The 26,116-nt window shown below is 38.7% G+C and overlaps 1 long non-coding RNA gene across 1 annotated transcript; it reads left to right on the top strand.

The window, feature by feature from the left end:
• Positions 1-3,143: 3,143 nt before the first annotated feature.
• LOC140496927 (uncharacterized) lies at positions 3,144-25,860 on the top strand. The gene is made up of 2 exons (XR_011964452.1): positions 3,144-3,299; positions 25,347-25,860. It is a non-coding gene; the product is annotated as an uncharacterized lncRNA (long non-coding RNA).
• Positions 25,861-26,116: the final 256 nt, after the last annotated feature.

Raw genomic sequence — 26,116 nt, 5'->3', positions numbered from 1 at the left:
CTGTACTAGAAATTTTGGGACACCCTGTATAGGTCTAAGAGTCATCTGTTTTCATATAGATGATAATTAAACCCATAGAAGGTGATGAGGTTACAGAGATAGAGACAAAGAGAGAAGCAGGGAAGGGAAGGGAAGGGAAGGGAAGGGAAGGGAAGGGAAGGGAAGGGAAGGGAAGGGAAGGGAAGGGAAGGGAAGGGAAGGGAAGGGAAGGGAAGGGAAGGCTGAGAGATAGTGAGAAGTTCAGGATGACTCTTAGGTTGGGAATCTGTGGGACTGAGAGCGTGGTGTTACCTTCGACAGTAGTAGAGAAGGTAAGAAGTGGGGAGGGTTTAGAGGGAAAGATAATTCAGTTCTGTTTTGGACAACTTGATGTCAAGACATTAAGATGTCTACTGGACATCCAGTTGGAGATATCTAAAAGGCAGGTTTGTATTACTTGCTTTTAAAAAAAGGAAATATAAAAGTTTGTGATTTATACATTACTTTCAGAACTCTCCTGTTTGTGTTTCCTTCTGCATTTCCTTCTGTTCCTTTCGGTATGTGTGTGTACCAAATATACATATAATGTATCTATGATATATAATATATATATACATAATATATACATCAAATATATATAATGCCCCTCCCTTTTGGAATCTTTATTGCTAGTCCCCTCCCCCATTTCCAAATTTAAAAGTGAAAGTGAAAAAAACTAACCCTTGTAACAAATAAGGACAGTTAAGTAAAAAAAAAAAAATACATGCAGTGTCATGTCCCTAAATGTGTCTTTCTGAATTTCAAGTCTGTCCCTCTCTGGTAGGAGGTGGGTAACATGCTTCATTATAAACACTTCCATAGCATTTTATTAAGTACTTTTTCATGACATTCCTGTAAGTTTCCAACCATGAACAACCACTCTTGGAAGTGGCCAATGGGCCACTGAACTACTTCCTGGCAATTTCTAACCCCTGCTTCTTTATCACCCCATCTTTCCAACTATAGTCTTCCTTATATTTTGTCTTCTCTATTACAATAGGGGCAGCCAGGTGGCTCAGGAGATAGAATGCTGGACCTGGAGTCAGGAAGACCTGAATTCAAATCTGGAGTCAGATACCTGCTAGCTATGTAACCTTGGGTAAGTCACTTAACTCTGTTTGCCTTAGTTTCCTCATCTGTAAAATGAGCTAGAGAAGGAAATGGCAAACTACTCCAGTATCTTTTCCAAGAAAACCCCAAATGGGATCATGAAGAGTTGGACCATGCTGAAAATGATGGAACAATAACAAATTTAGAATGGAAGGTTCTTGAGAACAGAAGCTGTCTTGTTTTCTTGTTTTTATTCCCTTAGCATAGTGTTTGGCAATTAGTAAGCACTTATATTCTTTTTCATTCATCCATCCATCCATCCATTCCTTTATTTATTCATATGAAGTTTCTATTTTTGATACAGGGAAAATTCAAACTAAAGGTACCTACACTTTTCTTAATATTGCCCTCAGCTTGGTAATTTGTATACAAGTTGAATCTCTCTAGTCCAGTAGAAAGTAAACTCCTTAAGGTCAGAGAGTGTTCCATTGTTGTCTTTGTAACTCCAGAATCTAGCCTCTTACATTAAGGAAGGGAAGACCTGTGATACCATTGGTGTAAGGAACTATCACAAGAAGTTCCCTCTACGAATATATTTGGCACCTGCTCTGTAATTTATAGTCTTAGTGTATTGTATGAGCACTCAGATCTCAAGTCACAGCCAGGGTCATACAATCAGTAGGTGTCAGAGTTGGGACTTAAATCTAGATCTTCCCAACTCTGTAGACAGCAATTTAGCCAATCTGCTACCTTTTACCCTGTACATAGTAGACATTTAATAAGTACATGCTGGATTGAATTGAATTTAGACCACTTTTGCTAAGTTTTAGTTAGTAACAAACAATAAGAAAATGTGATTGAAGATAAAAGAATGTTAAAACAAAATTAAATGGAATAACTAATAAATACCTGGAAGAAAAAGGATTACAGTACTATATTTGTCTGAATTATGGGAAAGAGGGGTGTTTTATCAACCAAACAGAAGAAATAATCAGACAAAATTGATGACTTTTATATTAAATAGAAGAAAAAATTATGACCTCAAAATACCTAAAAAATAAAAATAAATAAGCTAGTTAAAGTCTAAAAGACCTTAGAGTTTACCTAGTCTTAACTCACTCATTTGACAGATAAGGAAACTGAGAACGACGGCATGAAATATACAAGGTTACATAGACGGTAAATGGGAAAGCCTGGATTTGAACATCTGACTCTAAATGCAAAGTTGGTTCCACTGCAGCACACTGCATACCCCCTTACAGTTAATGAGTTGTATCCAGCTCAACTCTCACGGTTTCCCCCATTCATTTTAATTCCTCTATGCAATATGACTAATGTGAAAATGTGCTTAATGAGAATATATATAGAAATGCAAGCAGTCTCAGGAAGGGAGGGGGGAGGGAGGAGGAGAAAATCTAAAACTTACGGAAGTGATCGTAGAAAATTGAAAACAAATAAATTCATAACAAAAATGTTAGCAATGAATATACTAGACAGATTCTATAGGAACTGATATGTATCTTTAAGCCTAATAAACACTCTCAGATGAAGCAATGATCTAAGGACAGAGATAATTTCCATAAGAGAAAACTTATGGAAAGTTTTCTTTTTCAAAATAATACATATTTTATTGATGCCTTTTGTTTTTACATCTCAGTCATTACTCCCCCCCTCCCCCTATGGAACCCTCCCTTGTGCCCAAAGAAAACAATTAATCAAAAACATCCAACACAGTAACCACATGGGGCAGCCTGGTACAGTGGAAAGAATGCTGGGCCTGCATTCAGACTGCTTAAACACAGTCTCTTGTTCAAGGCAGATTCAGATCACTTCCCTGGGAAAAATCCTTCAATTATACACTGGTCAGACTTGTTCTAGTTTCCAAACTCAAAAGGAATGTAGAGACTTTGGAAAGATTTCAAAAAAGAAACATAAGAGCAATTAAAGAGTTGGAAAGAAGAAAGGTTTATTCCTTAGGGAAAATATAAGGCCCAGGGGGCAGGGGTAATTTAACAAGTCTCTAAGTAAACGTGGGACTCTTACCAATATAATCATAGCCAGCTGCTTTGTATTTTCTCTTAAACAGAAAAAGAAGGAAGAATTCAGTTTGATTTAATTCAACAAAATATTGTGTCTACCACGTGTGAGGCGCCTTAGCTCCAGAGATAGGGGGGGAAACCCCTGCCCTCAGGGAGTATACAATCTGTTGGAAGGATAGAATATGTATACAAGTAAGTAAATCTAAAATATGCATGAAGTCACTTCAAGTGGGCAAGGGAATTAAAACTGGGAAGATCAGCAAAGTCTTCATTTCAAAAAATATTTTCCTAAAATACATGTAAAAATAATTTTTAACATTTGTTTTTAAAAATTGTAAATTTCAAATTCTCTCCCTCTCCTAATCCCTCCCTCAGATGGTAAGCAATCTCATATGGGTTTCACATGTGCAGTCATGCAAACTATATTTCCATATTAGTCTTATGTTCTGAAAGAAAACATAGACCAAAGAAAAAAAAACAAAACAAAACAAAAAAAGAAAACATAGACCAAAAAGCAAAAAATCCATGAAACAAATACAGAAAGTGAAATAGTGTGTGTCCATCCATTTTCAGACTCCATAAGTTCTTTCTCTGGAAGTAGAGAGTATTTTTTATCATAAGTGCTTTGTAATTGTCTTGGATCATTATATTGCTGAGGGTATCTAAGCCATTCACTGCTGATCATTGTCCAGTGTAGTTATTGCTGTGTACAATGTTCTCCTGGATCTGCTCACTTCATTTTTCGACAGTCTTCATGTAGATGAAGAAGAAATAACATTCATCTACATGATGAATTACATTACATGAAATAACATTTCATGAGAAACAATCATAAAAGCAAGAATATAATAAAGTATTAACAATAAACATAGTAATTGACATTTACAAGCACTTCAAAGTTCACAAAGCACTATATATGCGTGCCTATGTATAGCTAGCCACCCAATTTCACTTGATCTTTACAACAAGCCTGTGTGGTAAGTACTATAGGTATCATCTTTATTCCTTCATTTTATAGATGAGAAACCTGAGGCTCAGAGCCATTAAGGAATTCATCCAGGGTCATGTAACTAAATATCAGAGGAGATATTTGAACATCTACTGACTCTAGATCCCTACTTTTTCCATCATTGTGATTAGTTTAAATTAAACAACATAATGAGTGCACGTATATACCCTATATCAAATTACTTGCCTTGTCAATGACAGAAGAAGGGAAGAAGTTAGGGGGAGAATTTAGAACTCAATTAAAAAAAAAATAAAGGTACAGAATTGAGGTTTTTTTACATGTAATTGTAAAAAAAATGTTCTAAGTTAGATAGCCTAGGAGGAAAATTTTCCTGATTATAAGAGCTGATCACAAATCTTTCCCGTAAGGGTGAGCCAGTATTGGAATAACTAACAGAGAGAGGTTGTAGCAATCTGAAATTAAGGAGAGTTCCTGCTTAAAGAAGGAGAGAGAGGGTAAAGATTGACAGGAGGCTTCTCACATTCCCTCGAAAGAGAACTGTGCTAGGCTATTTCAGGTAAACTGTCCCGGAATCACAGAATTGAAGAAGTGGAAATGATCTCCTGGGCTTTCTAGTTCAACTCATACTTGAAAAGAATCTCCACTATAATAACTAGGCGAGTGATCATCCAGCCTATGACTGAAGAACCCACCACCTACTATGTACAGATTACTGAAGGATTAATTAATTAGATTACTCTACTTTTTAAAAAATTAATTTTAAGTGAGTATTTATTGATTTATTTTCCCTTCTTTCCAGCTGCCCCTTCACCCAGAAAAAAGAAAAACAAAACCCTTACAATAAATATGCAAAACTAAGCAAAACAAATTCCCCCTATTGACCATATCTAAAAATGTGTGTCTCATTCTACATATTTATTCAGATAATCACCTCTCTGTCACGTCAGGAGGTAAATGGCATTTTTCATCATTGCTTCTCTGACTCATGGTTGATTGTCATGTTGATCAGAGCTCTTAAATCTTTCAAAGTTCTTCATTTTCAGTGTTACTGTTACCATATAATTTTTTTCTCCTGATTTTTCTCATTTAACTCTGTATCACTTGATACAAACAAGTCTTCCCACATTTCTCTGAAAATATTCCCTTCAATGTTTCTTATGTAACAATAGTGTCCTGTTGCATTCATAATCACAATTTGTTCATCCAGAACCCAACTGGTAGACACTTTCTCCCCTATTACAAGTTTTTGGAGAGCAGGGACCATGTCTTATCCTACATTTTATAGTTCCCTCAGAGCTTACCATAGTGTTCTGCATGTAGAAGATTTAATCAACATTTTATACACACACACACACACACACACACACACACACATAGACAGTATGTATGTGTGTGTATATATCTTTTGTATAATATATCCATATATACTATATATTCATATATTATATGTATATATAACATGTATGTATATCCCAATCTCATTTTCCACATAAAGAAAATGAAGAAAATAAAGATTTTTTCCACAGTCATACAGAGGAGTCAGTATTTGAACCCAGGCTTTCTGTTTCCAAATCCAGTGGTTTTACATGTATATAGTTACTTATTTGTAAATTATATACATGTATATAAGTATATATACATATATACCATATAATTATATATAACGATACTGCTAATTTTATAATTATATAAGTTTTAATTCATAAATTTACCAAAATAGAAATGAAAAAACCAAAGGAAAAATAAAACTTAATACTAGAGTCAACAGGGAGTCCCTGGAGTTTATTGGAGAGGAAAGTGATATGGTTAGATTTGCACTTTAGGAAAGTCACTTTAGCAGCTGTTGGGAGGATGGATTGGAAAGAGAGGGACTTAAGGCAGACAGGTCTCAATTCTGAGGTAATAGTCCAAGTATAGAAATTACGAGGGACTAAGAGAAGGGAATAAATGTGCCAAATGTTGTGGGGCGGAGCAGCATGATTTGACAACTGTTTGAATGTATAGGGTGAAGGAGAGTAAGGAGTTGAGGATGACCCCAAGATTGTGAACCTGGTGACTGGAAAGGTGCTTGTCCCCTCTACAGTAACAGGGAAGTTTAGAAGAGTGGTGGGTTTGAGTGGAAAGATAATGTGATGAGATCTGTAAAGCAGATCACAAATTCCTAATTATCCAGCTTTGGAAACTCACTCCAACTCAAAATGAAAAGGAGGGAGGGCAAGGGCTCTAATGCACTGCCCAGGAACTCAGATCCCGTTCTCTGAGGAGTCATGCCCCTGACCTGAGGTGATCCTTGGCAAAAAGAGTGAGTAAACTTTGGAATATGGGACAAGGAATTCTCCCAATGCCACTTGCAAAACTGTTACTCATGGATAGAGGTTAAGTTATAATTTCTCAGGAGTCAGTACCCTTCTCAAAAGGAGGACAGATTGCCGCTCAGAGAATGATACTGAGTAGGGGAATGCTAAGAGATAAGAAAAGATGTTGTTGTTTTGGAGACAGACCTCACAATAATTGGCTGTTGCCAAGAGAATGAGATGCCACTCATTCTACCATGTGTTGATTACATACCTCTTGGTTCAAGTCATGGCCCTGCTTTGGACACCAGTGGTCTTATTCTTTCTTATATTTCACAGAATCTCAGAGTTGGAAGGGATCTCAAGGACTATCTAGTCCAACCCATGCCTGAATAAACATCCTTCTTTACAAAATTCTTGCAAGTAGTCAGACTATTGGCAACAGACTACTGTTGAAGATTATTAAAATTTTCCCACTGCCCTTCCTCAAAAGGAATGATGGTCGAAAAAGAAGGGAGAAACATGACCCAATAGCTTCATAGTAGGTAGCATATGCTGAGTCACTTAGCCCATCTTTAGAGAGTTTACAGCTTTATGTTTTGGGTTTTTTTTCAATTGTGTCTGATTTTTTGTGACCCTATTTGGGGTTTTTTTGGCAAAGTTACCAGTGTGATTTACCATTTCTTTCTCCAGCTCATTTTACTGATGAGGAAACTGAGACAAATAGGATTAAGTGACTTGCCCAGGGTCACACAGCTAGTAAGTGTCTTAGGCCAGATTTGAACTCAGGAAAATGTGTCTTTTTGACTCTAAGTCCAGTACTCTAGCCACTATGCCACCTAGTCACCTCGTACAGCTTTATAGTAGTCACTCAGAACTTGGTGATACCCAGAGTATTTGGTAGTTCCTGTAGCTTTCAAGTGGCAATCCAAATTCAAGGAAGAAAGCAAGACTAATTTCTTTTTTTTTTTATTTTTTTTAAAATTTATTTATTTAACTTTTAACATTCATTTTCACAAAATTTTGGGTTACAAATTTTCTCCCCTTTTATCCCCTCCCCCCCCAAACATCGAGCATTCTAATTGCCCCTATGACCAATCCATTCTCTCTTCTATCATCCCTCTCTGCCCTTGTCTCCGTCTTCTCTTTTGTCCTGTAGGGCCAGATAGCTTTCTATACCCCTTTACCTGTATTTCTTATTTCCTAGTGGCAAGAACATTACAGTTGATCCTAACACTTTGAGTTCCAACTTCTTTACCTCCCTCCCTCTCCACCCCTTCCCTTTGGAAGGCAAGCAATTCAATATAGGCCAAATCTGTGTAGTTTTGCAAATGACTTCCATAATAGTTGTGTTGTATAGGACTAACTATATTTCCCTCCATCCTATCCTGTCCCCCATTACTTCTATTCTCTTTTAATCCTATCCCTCCCCATGAGTGTCGACCTCGAATTGCACTCTCCTCCCCATGCTCTCCTTTCTATCATCCCCCCCACCCTGCTTGTCCCCTTATCCCCCACTTTCCTGTATTGTGAGATAGGTTTTCCTACCAAAATGAGTGTGCGTTTTATTCTTTCCTTTAGTGGAATGTGATGAGAGTAAACTTCATGTTTTTCTCTCACCTCCCCTCTTTATCCCTCCACTAATGAGTCTTTTGCTTGCCTCTTTTATGAGAGATAATTTGCCCCATTCCATTTCTCCCTTTCTCCTCCCAATATATTTCTCTCTCACTGCTTGATTTCATTTTTTTTTTAAGATATGATCCCATCCTCTTCAATTCACTCTGTGCACTCTGTCTCTATGTATGTGTGCATGTGTGCATGTGTGTGTGTGTGTAATCCCACCCAGTACCCAGATACTGAAATGTTTCAAGAGTTACAAATATTGTCTTTCCATGTAGGAATGTAAACAGTTCAACTTTAGTAAGTCCCTTATGACTTCTCTTTGCTGTTCACCTTTTCATGGTTCTCTTCATTCTTGTGTTTGAAAGTCAAATTTTCTTTTCAGCTCTGGTCTTTTCATCAAGAATGCTTGAAAATCCTCTATTTCATTGAAAGACCAATTTTTCCCCTGAAGTATTATACTCAGTTTTGCTGGGTAGGTGATTCTTGGTTTTAGTCCTAGTTCCTTTGACTTCTGGAATATCCTATTCCATGCCCTTCGATCCCTTAATGTAGAGGCTGCTAGATCTTGTGTTATCCTGATTGTTTTTCCCCAATACTTGAATTGTTTCTTTCTAGCTGCTTGCAATATTTTCTCCTTGACCTGGGAACTCTGGAATTTGGCCACAATGTTCCTAGGAGTTTCTCTTTTTGGATCTCTTTCAGGCAATGATCTGTGGATTCCTTGAATATTTATTTTGCCCTCTGGTTCTAGAATCTCAGGGCAGTTTTCCTTGATAATTTCATGAAAGATGATGTCTAGGCTCTTATTTTGATCATGGCTTTCAGGTAGTCCCAAAATTTTTTAATTGTCTCTCTTGGATCTATTTTCCAGGTCAGTTGTTTTTCCAATGAGATATTTCACATTATCTTCCATTTTTCCATTCTTTTGGGCTTGTATTGTGATATCTTGCTTTCTCACAAAGTCCTTAGCCTCCTTCTGTGCCATTCTAATTTTGAAAGAACTATTTTCTTCAGTGATCTTTTGAATCTCCTTTTCCATTTGGCTAATTCTGCTTTTGAAAGCATTCTTCTCCTCATTGGCTTTTTGAACCTCTTTTGCCAATTGAGTTAGGCTAGTTTTCAAGGTGTTATTTTCTTCAACATTTTTTTGAGTCTCCTTTAGCAGGGAGCTGATCTGCTGTTCATGCTTTGACTTCAAGTCTCTCATTTCTCTTCCCAGCTTTTCCTCCACCTCTCTAACTTGATTTTCAAAATTCTTTTTGAGCTCTTCCATGGCCTGAGCCCATTGGGTGGGCTGGAACACAGAAGCCTTGATTTCTGTGTCTTTGCCTCTTGGTAAGCATTGTTCTTCCTCATCAGAAAGGAAGGGAGGAAATGCCTGTTCACCAAGAAAGTAATCTTCTATAGTCTTATTTCTTTTCCCTTTTCTGGGCATTTTCCCAGCCAGTGACTTGACCTCTGAATATTCTCCTCACACCCACCTCACCTCCTGATCCTCCCAGCCAGCGTTTGGGGTCTGAGATTCAAATGCTGCTTCCAGCCTCAGGGCTTTGGGCGGTTGCAGGGCTGCTATTCAGTGTGAGATTATGTTCAGGTGCTGAGGTTGGGGCAGGGCTGCCTCTCAGGCTCAGTTCCCTCAGGGGGTTTATGCACAGACCTTCCACAATGGATCCAGGCTCCTGCCCCCTTGGGGAGCCCCGGTCTACAGCTGCCTCTCAGCTTCTACCTCCCGGGGGGGGCCTGAGTTATGGGGGCACCTCACTCACCTCTCGACCCGCCAGAGAGACTCTCTCACCGACCCCCGTCACCTGTGGGTGGAGGGACTTGTGCGGCGGCTGGAGATCCTGTCCCTGAAGCCTGCTCAGATCTGTACCTCTCGGTGCTGTGGCCACGGCAGGTCTGGGCTGGGCTCCGCGTCTGCAGTGCGACGGACCTTTTGCAAGAGGTTTGCAGGTCCCTCTGTGGGTGGAGGGACCCGCGTGGCCGCTGGAGATCCTGTCCCTGAAGCCCGCTCGGATCTTTTCCTCTCTGTGCCACAACCGCAGCAGGGCTGCACTCAGCTCCCAGTCCCGGCGCCCAGTCCGCTGCACGAAGGACCCCCCGCGAGAGGTTTGCTGGTCTCTCCGGAACAGAAATCTCCCTCGCTCCAATGTTCCGTGGCCTCTGGGTGCAGAATTCGCAGTGAGTTACTTCCCTGTAGCCGTTCTATGGGTTGTGGGTTCGGAGCTATGTGTATGTGCGTCTTTCTACTCCGCCATCTTCAAGACTCATTTCTACTACTACTGGGTCACTTAGAGGGTAGTTCTCTAGTTTTTAGCATTAAGTTTCCTTTTTAATCACTGTAATTCTCTGTCAAACTAAAAAAATGACACTTTAGTATAAAACAAGTACAATAATGCTTGATATCAGAAGACAACAGTCAAGTGCTTTGACATTCTGGTAAACAGTAAGTAGAATGTCTAGAGAGGTTTTGCTGGTAAATACACATGTGAAAGAAGTAGATGGGTAGGAAATTTGGTGTATGTACTAAATGAGGAAACACAAGCATGTGCAACAGCTATCAGACATTTTTGGTCAGTAGGCATCACTCAGTATGTGGTATATTTAAAAATACATATAATATATATATATATATATCAAAGTGCATGACTTTAAACTGTGGCATTTACTCAGAGTGAATAAGTTTTCATTAAAAATTTCATACCATATGGAACTATGAACTGGTGCAGGCATTCTGGAAAGCAATTTAGAACCATGTGCCAAAATCTATTAAACTACATGTCCTTTGACCCAGTAATAACACAACTACTAGGTCAATGCCCCAGAAGTCAAAGAAAGAGGAAAAAGACTTACATGTACAAAAATATTTATAGCAGCTCTTTTCATGGTGGTAGAGAATTAGAAACTGAGGTTGCTGCCCATCAAGTGGGGAAATGACTGCCAAGTTATGGTGTATGTATGTATACCATATATATGCTATAATCCTTAGATTTGGGGGGGAGGTGAATGTATGGAATTCATTCATTCATTCGTTCACCAACCATTTATTAAACATTTATTGTATATAAAGTATTATGGAGGTTGGGGAGGAAGGAGGATATGAAGATAATTAAGAAGGGTCTTTAGTCATTTCCAGCCTCCCTGCTGTTTCCCATTAACTCCTCCAAGATCCACCTTACTGCATGAAACCTCAACAGAGGCTAAATGGTTGTTGAGCTGTTCAGTCATTTCTGACTTTTTTGTGACCCCCTTCGGGGTTTTCTTGGCAAAGATACTGAAGTGGTTTACCATTTCCTTCTCCAGCTTATTTTACCAAGGAAATGGAGGCAAATGGTTAAGTGACTTGCCCAGGGTCACACACCTACTGAGTGTCTGAGAGTGGAACTGAACTCAGGTCTCACTGACTCCAGGCTTCACCTATCCATACCACCACCTAACTGCCCTGAGGCTAGATGAGATTCCTGCTAAGTTAGTTTTTCCTGTTTTTCTCTATCAGTTAGTACTTGCTTAGGGTAGTTTTTTTCTCCTGCCTAGCCAGTCAATCAATAAGCATTTATAGAGGCAAGGTTGTAAAGGTTATAAAGGGCTTTAAAAGCCAAATGGAGGATTTTATATTTGATCCTGGGGGTAATAGGGATGCCCCTGTTAGTAAATGTCTGAGATAAGATTTAAACTCAAGTCTTCCTGACTCCCAGTCCAACATACTATGTATTTATCTTAGCTATACCACCTTTAGTTGCCTTTTGTTTGGGGCTCTATTAAAGCAGTTTTAAGCGAGATAGTTTCTTGCCAGTCCTTAATAAAATTATGAAGTGACCAAAGATTTGTAGTTCAGTGAAAAGAAGGCTGGATTTGGAATCATAGGTTGTGGGTTCAAGTCCTTGTCTCTCTAAATCTCAGTTCCTTTATCTGTAAAATGAGGGAATTCGACTAGGTCCCTTCCAACTAAGACTGCCTTAGGGACACCTCTGTACTCTCTTCTCCTTTTTCAGTACTTCCTCCCCACCTCCTTCTCAGCTCTAGGATAGAACCAATCTCCAGTACAATTTCCCAGCAAAGCACCTCCTACCAAGCTCATTGGCCAACACATTGAATGGAACTGGGCCATTCCAACAGCTAAAATCAAGGAGGTAGCAGCATACATGATTGATTTCTAACAGAAAGAACAGAAGTTCTAGAGACAGAGGGCATGGGTCCACACTCTTCCTCTGACGCCACCTCCATGACTTGCAGTAGCTCACTTAACCTTATTAGGTCCCAGTTTCCTCATCTGTAAACTGAGTAGACTGAGCTAGATGGCCTCTGATGTCTTTTCTAGATCTATGCTCTGCAGGTACAATTTACTTTAGACATATCTTCATTTCAACTACATTGTCTGTCTCATGAGAATCCTTACTAAGACAGTTCTCTGTAGGCATATTTGTATGTTTTACACAGGTTTGGGCTTGTTTTCCATGTCAGTAAGGATAAATAGTCTAGTGGATAGAGTAATTAATCCAGAGCAAAAGAATCGCAAGTGGTCATACTTGTGACATACCTCATTTCATTTTGGAACAGCTCTAATTGTCAGGAAGGTTTTCAAGACAACAAACCTAAGTCTATCTCTTTACAGCTTCTACCTGTTATTCCTAGTCTAGGTTATTTTTAAGCTAGCATTTACATAGCTTTAAGGTTTTCAAAGAATTTTGCAAATACCTCATTTAATTCTCACAACAATCCTAGGTACTGTGATTATCCCCATTTTATAGATGACAAAACTGAGGCAGAGGGTAAATGACTTGCCTAGGGTCATACAACTAGGAAGTAGCTGTGGCTAAACTTGAACTCAGGTCTTCCAGCACTCTATCTACTGTGGCAACTAAGTAGCAGCCTCTCTGGGGCAAAGCAGAAGAGGTCTTCTCACTTTTCCACGTGACAGCTCTTCAAATACATAAAAACAGATATCAAGATCACAAAGACCCTTCTGTTCTCCAGGTTTTTTGTTGTTGTTCAGTCTTGTTGACTCTTTGTGATCCCATTTGGGGTTTCCTTGGCAAAGACAGGGGAATGGTTTGCCATTTCCTTCTCCAGTTCATTTGACAGATGAGGAAACTGAGGCAAACAGGGTGCAGCAACTTGCCCAGGGTAACCCAGCAGTGTCTGAAGCCAGATTTGAACTCAGGAAGAGGAGTCTTCCTGACTTCAGTTCCTGCCCTCTATCCACTGTGCCACTTAGCTGATCCTTCTCCAGGCTAAACATCCCTAGTTCTTCCCCTAAAATAGTAACTTTTTTCTTTCAATAGGAAAGACTTTCAGCTGGCTTAAGCATCCAGTGCCCTGATTTCAGAAAACAGTAGATGGTGCTATGATCTTTTCTTAAGCACAGGGAGAGAGGAGGGAGGGAAAAAACAAAGTTGTCTTTTCAAAAATCAAATTGCAACATTATGGAAAAAATTTTTGCATTTGAGATGCCTGAATTCTCTTACTTCTATTTATTTACTGATTTCAGAAAGCTGTTTCTAATGGAGAAAAAGCAGAAAAACTGCTTTCAGAAAGGAGTTTGGGGCAGGCTCCCTGGAAGGTAGAGAAAAATCATGAATGATTTTCCTACTTGAACCTAAAAGGCTTTGATCATGGAAAGCTGAGTTCTGGAAGTGCTAAGTTGCGAAATCATTCCCCCAAATCAGCCAAAGAAAATGTCGATTCAGCAAGTGTGCATGGGTGGAGTGGTCCCATAAATTCTGTTAGTCATCCCTTCAGGCTCCCTTTGTGGACAGTTAGGTGACTCTGTGACTAACCTTCTAAGTTATTTCATAATCTTGAGTTATCTTTGATTTCTTCTTCCTTCATTTTTCTTCTCTAATCAGTCACCACAGCCTATTATTTCCAACTCTACAATATTTCTTTTCTATTCCTCTCTCCTCTCTCTTCCCACTGACCCCACCCTTGGATCCGAGTCTTGAATTAGGATTTGTTGATTGATCGGTCAGTTGATTGATGGACAAGCCTCAGATTTTCTCCCATATCTTCTTCCTAGATCTTCCTAGCCCTGTTCTCTTTCCCCTCCAATTCATCCTTCATACCACTCTCAGAACTGTCTTATTAATCAATCTTAGTTCAGTTCAGTTCAATGATTCCACAAATATTCATTCATTGCCTACTATGTGTAAAAAGCACTGTCCAAAGGTGTTGAGATACATAGATAAAGATGAAAAGCCATCCCTACCCTCAAGAAGTTTATGTTCTACTGGGAAAAAAAATAACTAGGATGAACCTATATAGAATAAATATTGAATAATTACAAAGTAACTTGGGATAGGGAAGGTAGGGGAGAGAAGTCTAATAACTGAAGAGATCTTTACAGGACTTCTGTGGTGATAGTTTTGCTTGGAAGGAAACTAGTTATTTTATTAGATGCAGGTGAAGAAAAAGGTTATTCCAGGGGGACACCCTGGATGGTCAAGGCAGGGAGGTGGGAAATGGAATGTCATATGAGGCAATAAGTAAGTAGGCTAGGTTCACTGGAATGCAGAGTATAGGATAGAAGAAATGTATTATGAGTCTAGAGTGGTATGTTGTGAAGGATTGTGAAGGCAGAATGTGAAGGGTTTTACCTGTGAGAGGAATGTGCATTTGATCCTAGAAGCAATAGGGATCCACTGAAGTGTTTTGAGCAGGGCAGTAACATAGTCAGATCTACATTTTAGAAATACCAGTCAATTCTGTGGTAGGTGGTTTGAAAAAGGGAGAGGCTGAGAAACCATTTAAGAGGAGGCTGAAAAAGTTCAGGAGAGAGCTCATAAGGGCTTGAACTTGTTGGTAGTTATGTCGTGGGGTGTATGGGTATTCAGGCAGGACTAGCACCTCTAGCATGAGGGCTTGCCAAGTCCTTTTCAGGGCTGCTCATCCACCATCACTCAGCTCTCACCTGTGCCTCTGAGAAGTAACATGTATAGTGACCACACCCTGGTAAAACTGTCTCAGCAGATGGACTAACTCAGGTTGAAGGTAATTGTCAGGCCTCAAACTGGGTGGTAATATAGGGGGATGTCTACCTCAAGCATGTGAAGACTTCCTTGGCAGAATGGGTAAATGAGAACAGTTTATTCCAATGGCCATGAAGGTGGCTGAAGCAGGCACTGTGGAATGCTTAGAGCTTGGTCAGAAGTTGAAGATGCCAAAGTCATCCATTGCATCCCCAGGCCATCATCAGTCATCTTGACTTTTGTCCTACTACTGGACTTCAATGGCTCTGGAAGAGAGAATTAGACTGAAGACTTTGTGCAACTTTGCCTCACTTAAATCCAATTCATGCAAGTCAAGCCACCACCCCACTATGCCATTGGTCCTCTTCTAAATGAAGGGCATATAATAGTTATGTGGGTGGAGAGAAGGGGATAGATATAAGGGAGATCTCATAGAGGTAGAATCAACAAGTCTTGACAACTAAATGGATGTAAAGGTTAAGTGAGAGTGAAAGGTAAACGATGACACCAAATTTTCAAACCCAAGTGACTGGAAGGATGATCGTACATTTGACAGGGGAAAGATAGGGAAGGGATTGGATTTGAAGAGTAAGATAATGGGCTCCATTTTGGACATATAAAGTAGATACCAATTGGGCATAACTGTCCAAGTATCTAGAGGACTATTGAAATTGGTCTCTCTGCTTCAAACCTTTCTCCTTAACCATTATCCTTATTGTTCAGCCATTTTCAGTCATGTTCAATTCTTCCAAACCTGTTTGGAGTTTTCTTGGCAAAGATACTGGAATGGTTTGCCATTTCCTTCTCCAGCTCATTTTACAGATATGGAAACTGAGGCAAACAGGGTTCAGTGACTAGTAAATGTCTGAGGTCAGATTTGAACTCAGGAAGAGGAGTCTTCCTGATGCCAGGACCAGCTCTCTATCCACTGAGCCACCCAGCTATTATCATTCTTGATGGCCTCCAATCACCAATGTTGCTGAGTGGAGCTTTATTTGAATGGCCCTGGCACCAGCTATTACAAATCTGATGGAAGAGAAAAGGATTTTACTCAACCAAATTCAAGCGCTAAAGTTCTCAAAGGGATGCTTGACCCGAGGGACTCTTTTTTGGTTCTGCCTGGGTGTTATTAGCAAGCGCTTGACTCACAAAAGACCTAAACTACCTTGAGAGCACTGGCTGTTTCCCAAAAGAGTGGCGCTATTCCCTTCAAGGAGGCAATAGCACAGCAGTGGCAATTTAACAGAGAAGCAGCAGGTGGCAGCAGCTCTATGTAGAGTCAACCAATGGTAACCATGGCTCCCAATGAAAGCAGCCCAACACATGCTTTCATTGTCCCTTGGTTAAGCTATAATTTTAAGTTTCTGAGATCACAATGTTCCACAATACACAGCCAAAGAGCACCAACATAAGAATATTTGTTATAAAAATTTAGACTTTGTTGCCAGGAAGCAACTGTGCATTGTCCAGCTGGGGATGCAACACCATCTGTTCCTAATTATTTAGTTCTAGGCCCAGACCATCAACTTTTGGTAGTTCATTTACAAGAATGATATACTACAGACTAATTCAATGGGTTGCGAACGACAAGATGTGGGCAGTATGCTTTCTTCATCCACTTTGTTTTTCTTCTGTGGATGACTAAGATGATCTCTCTTCAGTGACTGTGATCCCACTGAAGAAAATGTATACTATTCCAGGACTTTGAATAAAAAATTATTTTTAGCTTTCATAATAATTATACTTTACACAATAATTCTGTGTAATTGTTTGTCTGTATAATATTATTACATACTATAGAAAACCTGGGCTTATGGCACCTATGTGACATTGGACAACTTGCTTCCCCTCTCAGGGCCTCAATTTCCTCATAAAATTGGGAGATTCAGTTAAATTCAATCCAAAAAAACATTCATTATGTGCTTTGCCAAGTACTGGGATACAAAAAGAAAATTAGAAACAGCTCCTGCCTTCAAGGAACAGGAAGACAACACAAAAAGAAACTGGAAAGCAGGGGGTGGGAACACCAGAGAAGTGAGCTGAGTTCATTTTCTGCCCTCTGTAAAGGAAGACTTTGAGGGAAATTTAATTGTCCATCCTCCAGCCCTCTGATCAGAGGCCAGAGGAAGCTGCTCAGGGAAGCTGCTGAGTATCCAAAGCTTGAGTGGACAGCACGGTGATGAGGTGGTAAGCATCTTGTTCCATGGCATTGAAATCAAGCAGAGCAGCAGATGCAAAGTGGAGTGAGGTTGTACTAAATGAGCTTTAAAGTCCCTTCCGATTCTAAATCCTATGATCCTACTACCTTATAAATGATTTTTATTGATAAACAGATTATTATTATTATTAGTTTCTTTTTCTTTTCTATCTTATTTATCTTTTAGGAATTTTTGTTGTCATATCTGACAAAGCAGCAGTGTGGCCCAGTGGTTACAGAGTCAGCCTGGGAGTCAGGAAGACCTGTTTTCAGGTCCTGACTTTGTCATGTACTGTCTCATATATACTGACTTCTCAGGACCTTGGGCAGCGCTCTAAGACTGTAATAGGCAAATTGTTGACCAGAGTTTTCACAACAGTGAGTTTGTTCTCCATCCATCCCAGCAGCCCCTCTTACCAAAAAAACAAAACAAAACTAAGGTAGCTGGTTTAATTTATATTTTTCCTATGGCTTAGATATGCCAATAATAATAACATTTATATCGTGTTTTAGGCAGCTAGGTATCACAGTGCATAAAAGCCTGGGTCTAGAGTCAGACTCATCTCCCTGAGTTTGAATCTGGCCGCAGACACTTACTAGCTATGTGACCCTAGGCAAGTCACTTATCCCTGTTTGCCTCAGTTTCCTCATATATAAAGTGACCTGGAGAAAAAAATGGCAAACCACTCCAATATCTTTGCCAAGGAAACTCCAAATGGGATCACAAAGAATTGGAAACATCTGAACAACAACATAGTGCTTTAACATTTGCCAAGTGCTTCCTTTACGTGTTAAATCATTTGATCCTCACATCCTACCCTGTGGAGTAGCTGCTATTATCATCCCCGTTTTACAGAGGAAGAAACTTGTGCACGGAGAGGTTAAGTAACTTGCCCAGGGTCACATGAATAGGGACTGTCTAAGGTAGGATTTGAAGTCAGGTTGTCCTGAATCTATCCACTGTACCACCTAGCTGCCTCATATTCAGTTTTATTAAAAATGTTTATTATTAACTGATTGCTGGCCCAGTTTCATTCATTCATTCAATAAACATTTATTAAGTGTCTAGTATGTACCTATTAAGTGCCTACCATTCACCAGACACTGTTCTACATCCAGTTCTAATCCCCAGACCTGGGAATACAAAAAGAAGCAAAAGACATTCTCTGCTCTCAAGAAACTCACAATCTATGGTGGAGACCACAAGTAAGCAAATGTATACAAATCTATCTATAGGGTAAACGGGAAGTAAATAAGAGAGGGAAAACACTAGAACTAAAAGAAATTGAGAAAGGAATCCTATAGAAGACAGGATTTTAGTTGGGACAAGCAAAGGAAGTTAGAAGAGTCAATAAGTGGAGATGAGGAAGGAGAGAAAATGCCTAGAGCCTAGAGATGGAATGTCTGTATCACTAGGTTGAAGAGTATGCATAGGAGAGTAAGACAGTAAAAAGACTGGAAAGGTAAGAGGGGGACTAGGTTATGAAGGGGTTTGAACACTAAACAAAAGATTTTGTACTTGATCCTGGATGTCATAGAGAGCCACTGGAGTTTACTGGATGGATGGATGGATGGATGGATGGATGGATGGATGGATGGATGGATGGATGAGGGTGGGAATTGGGGGAAGCATACCTGGGGGTAGATGGGAAGGAGAGAGTCAACATGATCATGCCTGTACTTTTGGAAAATCACTTTAGTGTATGAATAGAGGATGGATTGGAGAGAAGGGAAACTTGAGGAAGGCAAACCCATCAGCAGGTTTTTTCAATAGTCCAGGTATGAATTGATAAGCCTTGTACCAGAATGACGGCCATGTCAGAGGACAGAAGAGAGCATGTTGTAGACGTGTTGCAAAGATAAAGTTGACAGGTCTTGGCAACAGTTTGGATGTGAGGGGTGAAAGATAATGAGGAGTCAAGAATGATACCCAGGTTGCAAGTCAGAGGGACTAGGAGGATGACGTTGCCCTCTACAGTAATAGGGAAGGTAGGAGGTAGGAAGGGTTTTTAGGGGGAAAGATAAGGAGTTTGTTTTTGAACATGTTGCACTCAAGATGTCTCCTGCACACCCAATTCAGGATGTCTGAAAGGAAGTTGGAGATGCAAGATTGGAAGTCAGCAGATAATTTAGAGCAGAATAGGTAGACTGAGAATCATCAGCATAGAGATGGTAATTAAATCCATGGGAACTGATGAAATCACCAAGAGAAGTGTAGAGGGAGAAGAGAAGAGGGCCCAGGATAGAATCCTGTGCAACACCTGTGATGAGTGGATATTTTCTGGATGAGGATCCAGCAAAGGAGACTGAAGAGCCCTCTGATGGGTAGAATGAGAACCAGGAGAGAGTGATCTCTCCAAAACCAAGAGAGAAAAGCATAGTAAGGAAAAGAGAGTGACCAATAGTGTCAAAGTTCACAGAGAGGTGAAGGAGAATGAGGGGGAAAAGACCAATGCATTGGACAATTGAAAGGTCATCAGTGACTTTGGAGAGAACAGTTGCAGTGGAATGAAGTTGGAAACCAGATTGTAAGGGGTTAAGAAGAGAATAAGAGGGAAGAAAGTGGAGGTACATCTTGGCAGTGGAGATGGTAGGATTAAGTGAGGGTTTTTTGAGGATGGGGGAGACATGGGCATATTTGTAGGGCCTGTAGACAGGGAGAAATTGAAAATAATTGATACATTTATTTATTTAGTACCTTAGTTTATGATTCTTTCATATTATTTAGTTTAACTTGAGTGTGAGCTGAAAGCCAAACAACTTCAGTGGGTGAGGTATAAGCCAACAATATACTATAGGGCCATGTTGAAACTTAAGTGGAGCATTAAACATTTAGAATAAGCTAATTCAATAAGATATCCACTGTACCTTAGGAACAAAAATTCCTTCATTTATGATTAAAAGACCTGGGTTTACTCCAGATTTTTCCACTTACTAGCTATGTGACCTGGGGCAAACCTCTTCACTTCCTAGGCCTCGGTTTACCTCAATTTACCTGTAAAATGAAGGGCTAGATTAAATGATTTCTAAATTTTTTCCAAATCTAAATCCTAAGATTCTATGTGTGCCTTTGCTTTTTCCACAAGAGTTAAATTGAAAATAAAAAAAGATAGAAGGAAAAGTTTCTTCTGTATCTATTTTCCTACCACTAGTAATATTTTGAAAACTTCAAAAATATGCGTGCTTTGACTACAATATTTGTAATGTGTTTTGTTTTTCTTGCCTTCTCACTGAGTGAAAGAGAGGAAAGAGGAAAGGAGAGAATTTGGCACTGAAAATAAATATGAATTTTTAAAAAGGAGGAAAAAAGAGAGGAAAAAAGCATATTGCATTAAGGATAAGAAAATAGGGGGAAAGTTGCCAGATACCGTTCTACTCCACAGTGGGCCAAGGTGAGAAAAGTGCTAGTTAGAAGCAACATGTAGTAAGAGTTGGTAGATAACTCAGCCCACGGAAGGACAGTTAACACACTAGGTAACAGGCAGGGTCCAAAAAGTTATTGAAAAGCTAGAATACTAGATCAAATCTCATAAGACGAAATTTAATAGAGATATAGAAATATGTAAAGTCTCTATATTTAGGTTCAAAAATTAATTCCAGAAACATAAGATCAGGGAGACATAGGCAGACATCAGTTTGTCTGGAAAAAGATAGGAATAAATGGTTTGCTATGGTGTCCAAAAAAGCTATTGCCATCTTAAGTTGCATTAAAAGACCATTGGCAGAATGAGAAGTTGATAGTCAGTCCTGCTCTCCCCTGCCTTGGTCAGATCACATTTGAGTCTGGAGTTCAGTTTTGGATGTCAAATCTTTGGGAGAATATTGATAAACTGGAGAATGCCCAGTGGAAGACAGTCAGGATGGGAAAGGGCTTCTCCATCATGCCATACGAGGATCACTCAAAGGAATTGGGAATGGTTGGCCTGGAGAAAAGGTGACAGGAGGGACATGAAAACTGTCTTCAAGGATTTGAAGGATAGTCTCGTGAAAGGATTAGGTTGATTCTGGCTTGGGCTCAGAGAGTAGAGCTGGTTGTAAGTTGCAGAGGGACAAATGTAAGCTTGATGTAAGGAAACACTTCCTTGCAATTAGAGTTATCCTAAAACTCTGCTTTTAAAAAATATTTAATTAATTTTTAAAAAAATTTTGATTTTAATGGACTATCTCAAGAGAGAGTAGGCTCCTCTTCATTGAAGATCCTCAAACTAAAGCTGGATGACCACTCAGGGTTCTTGTCTGCAGGATTCAGGATCACTTCTCAGACTGGCCTTTGAGGACTCTTCCAACCATTAGTGGGCTGGTAAATGTTTAACAAATTGTATTTGTTCAACAAATTTATAATACTAGCAATTATAGGGAAACAGATGTAGAGGAAATTATTAAAATAAAAGAACAGGAGAAAGCATTCTAGTTTTAATTTAATGATTTAGATTTAATGAGCTTGTTGATTTTAGAAAAACATGGATAGATTTGCACAAAATAATGAAGAGCAAAATGGGCAGAACCAAGAGAATATTGTTAATAGTAACAGCAATAATGTTTTAAGAACAATTTTGGGTGAGTAAGTCATTTTGCCTATTATAAATACCCAGGTTAACCACGAAGGACCTATGAAAGAAGATGCTATTTGTATCCAGAAAAAGAACTAATAAATAAAAGTATGTATGGAAATATATATATGTATATGTATATGTATATATATATATATATATATACATATACATATACATATACATATACATATACATATATATATTTTTGTCTAATGGTAGCCATCTCTAGGGCAGGGTAGAGGAAAGGGAAGGGAAAAAAAGAAATTTACATAATTTTATTATATATTTAAAAGGAATAACAAGTTATACATAATAGATTTGTAGTTTCATGCAATTACCTTTTTTTTTTTTACCATGTTATGGAAGCACTTGTTTTATTTCATAAATTAAAAACAAATAAAATTTTAAAAACCAAATTAACAAGGCAGAGGATGTCACTCTCTGAAAATACAGCAAGACACAGTTTTAAGTTTAATCTGCATATTGACATTTTTTTGATCACTTTCTTAAGTCTATACAACGAACAAAACAGTAAATTAAGTCCTGATTTGTGTTTGTTGATTTTTGAGGCATAAAAACTTACACTTAAAATTTGACAATCAGCTCTGCAATTGATCTCCAGCTAATTCAGCTGATTCAGCTGACTCCAGCACACATCCCTGCTTCTGACTTTGAGATTGTATGAATCTGTGATTTTTGTCTTGGATTTTCAAATGGAACTTAAATAGATTTTTTTCTATTAAAAAAATAGAGGTTATGTTATACAATATTATATGTACTATACTTTAGGCACTTTGTCAATCAAAGTAGACTTTCAAGGTTGGCTTAGGAACCTAACCACGCTTGACCATGTTTCTTTGGGAAGATACAATAAATTCTAAGCAACTCACTCAGAAATCAACTTTTGTAAACTCTCAGTAACTTGAGGCTCCTTATTAGAGAGAGTATTTGAGTGAATGGCCCAGAGGGACGTTTAAAGGGATGGATGAATATCTTGTCATAAACCACAGTCACACACTTCCATTAGACTGTAAACTGCATGAAGACAAAAATCATGTCTCATCTAAACTTTGAATCTTTTCCCAGGGTATAGCAGAGTACTAAGCATATACCAATATTTTTACTTTTTTTTTGCTTCCTGTATCTTTCTTTTTAAGTTTTTATTTAATAGTATTTTATTTTTCCCCATTTATATATAAAGGCAATTTTTAACATTCATTTAAACAATTTTTTTGAATTCCAAAATTTTTCCCTCTTTCCCTTATCTCCCTCTAGCTGAGCAGTAAGCAATATGAGTTATACATGTTCAATCCTGCAAAACATATCATCATATTGTTATGAAAGAAGACACAGACCCAAAAGGAAAAAAATAGAGAAAGTGAAAAATGCCATCTTTCAATCTGCATTAAGACTCCATCAGTTCTTTCTCTGCAGGTGGATAACATTTTTCATCCTGAGTCCTTTGGAATTGTCTTGGATCACTGTGTTGCTGAGAATAGCTAATTTCTTTTACATTCTTGAGTATAGAAACTTCCTCTACTACCCTAGAGTATAGTAGCTAAATCTGACATGAAAGTCAGAGAGGTTAAGTGACTTTTAAGTAGCATACACAGCTAATAAGTGTCAGAGAGGGAGTTTGAATTCTGGTCTTCTTCATTGTAAATCTAGCATTCTATTCACTAAGGAACTGTCTTGTTTTCCACACAACAGGAGCTAAATAACTATTTCTTTAACCAATCAGTCAGCTCACAGCTTTACCAGCAATGAATTAGTGTTCCAGCTCTCCCACATCTTCTCCAACATTTATCATCTTCCTGTTTTGTCAAGTTAGCCAATCTGATAAGTGTGATGTGGTACCTCAGAGCTGTTTTGATTTACATCTCTCTAATCAATAGTGATTTAGAGCATTTTTTAATATAACTATAGATAGCTTTAATTTCCTCCTCTAAAAACTGCTTGCTCATATCCTTTGACCATTTATCAGTTGGGGAATGACTTGTGTTCTTGTACATTTGACTCAGTTCTCTATTTTAGAAATGAGGCCTTTATCACAGACACTAGTTGCAAAAATTCTTTTCTAGTTTTCTGATTCCCTCCTAATCTTGGTTGCATTGGGTTTGTTTGTGCAAAAACTTTTCACTTTAATGTAATCAAAATTATCCATTTTGTACTTCATAATGTTCTCTATCTCTTGTTTGGTGAAAATTTTCTCCATTCTCCATAAATCTGACAAAACATTATTCCTCATTCCCTAAACTTGTTTATAGTATCAATCTTTATACCTAGAGCATGTATCCATTTGGATTTATTCTTGTGTACAGTATCAGGCATTGGTCTGTGCTCAGTTTCTGCCACACCGTTATCCAGTTTTTCCCACAGCTTTTGTCAAACAGTGAGTTCTTATCTCAGAAACTGCGATCCTTGAGTTTATCAAACAGTAGATTGCTATATTCATTGACTACTGTGTCTTCAGTACCAAACCTATTCCACTGGTCTACCCCTCTATTTCTTAGTCAGTACCAAGTGGTTTTGATGATTGCTGCTTTATAATATAATTTGAGATCTGGTAAGGCTAGGATACCTTCCCTAGCATTTCTTTTCCCTTGATATTCTGGACCTTTTGTTATTCCAGATGAATTTTGATATTATTTTTTCTAGCTCTAGAAAATAATTAATTGGTAGTTTGATTGGTATGGCACTGAATAAGTAAATTAATTTAGGTAGAATTGTCATTTTTATTATTCTGGAAAGCAATTTGAAATTATGCCGAAAGGGCTACAAAAATGTGCATACCCTTTGACCCAGCAATCTTGCTTCAGGACTGTATCCCAAAGAGATCATAAAAATGGGAAATATATCAAAATATTTACAGCATCTCTCATTGTGGTGGCCAAGAACTTTGTGGTGGAAATCAAGGGCATGCCCATCAATTGGGGAATGATTGAACAAGTTGTGGTATATGAATGTAATGGAATACTCTTGTGCTATAAGAAATGATGAACAGGAAGACTTCAGAGAGGCCTGGAAGGACTTATAAGAACTGATGCTGAGTGAAAGGAGTAGAACCAGAAGAACTTTGTACACAGTAACAACCACAGTGTGGGAGGAGTTTTTCTAGTAGACTTAGCCCTTCACAACAATGCAAGGACCTAAAAACTTTCCAGTGGACTCTTGAGGCAAAATGCCTTTCACATCCAGAGAAAGAACTACAGCATTGCATTGCAGAACAAAGCAACTATTTTCTCTTGTGTTTTGTTTTGTTTTGGTTTTTCTCATGATTTCTCCCATTCATTTTAATTCTTCAATGCAACATGACTAAGGTGAAAATGTATTTAGTAAGAATGTATGTGTAGAACCCATATAAGATTGCACACTGACTCAGAGAGGGAGGTGGGGAGAGAGGAGGAAAGGAGGGGAAAGGGAGGGGGAGAAAATCTAAGATTCATAGAAGTTATTGTAGAAAACTGAAAATAAATAAATTAATTTAAAAAAGAAAAAAAAGAAATCAATTAGTCCTCTCTTCTGTGTTGTCATTCCCAGGGTTTCCTAGAACTGGGAAGATCAGAATAGAGCTAAGTGGAACTAATAGAAAATGAATTTGTGTGTGCATATGAAGGGGTTTTTGTTTTGTTTTTAGGAATTAGGCTTGGCCCTACAATTCCTGATGAATATCCTGGGACAAGTGCTGGTGCTATCCACAACAGAGAAATGTGAAAATTTTGGCCGAGACATTGCTCAACATTCCAAGAAACCACTGGAAATTTCCCCTCCCAGAAGTACATCCATGTGGATATTTCTTGGAATTTCCATGCAGTGGACTCCCTTTCTCCTGTTTCAGGCCACGAACCAAAATGTCACACAGGGAAAATGATACAATACATTTATTGTCACAATAGTTGTCCCTCAAGGAAACGCTGTGAAGTTGTTCTTTTTTATGGTGGTTTCTGCATTCTTGGCTTTTCCTATTACTTGCCCTTTCGGTGGGTGGTTTTCATGGCACAGAAGACCATCGCAACAAAGACATCTTTTTACTGCTATACAATTCACACTCTGCCCAGCAACCCCGAGCCCTCATTTTGCATTTATAGAGTCAACTATAAATCCTTTGATTTGGCTGAAAACCAGTATTGATTACAAAAGTTTCTAGGGTTTCTGGGTTTGGTTTCTTTGTTGTTTACTTATTACTTAAATAAGTTCTTGTTATTGGAAGGGACCTTGGAGAGCATTTAGTCTGACCCCCTCATATTACAGTGTAAGAAACTGAGGTTCAGAGAGGTTAAGGGACTTGTCTGGGATCATATATCTAAAAATGTCAGAAGCAGGCTCTGACCTCAGGTCTTCCTTACTCCAAGCTTACTCTATCCACTATCCTCTTTGGTTATGGAATGGAGCATAAACTGCCTGAAC

Source organism: Notamacropus eugenii, chromosome 1 (genome assembly GCF_028372415.1).
Source record: "Notamacropus eugenii isolate mMacEug1 chromosome 1, mMacEug1.pri_v2, whole genome shotgun sequence".
Taxonomy (NCBI): domain Eukaryota; kingdom Metazoa; phylum Chordata; class Mammalia; order Diprotodontia; family Macropodidae; genus Notamacropus; species Notamacropus eugenii.
This window is presented reverse-complemented; position numbering and strand designations above follow the sequence as displayed.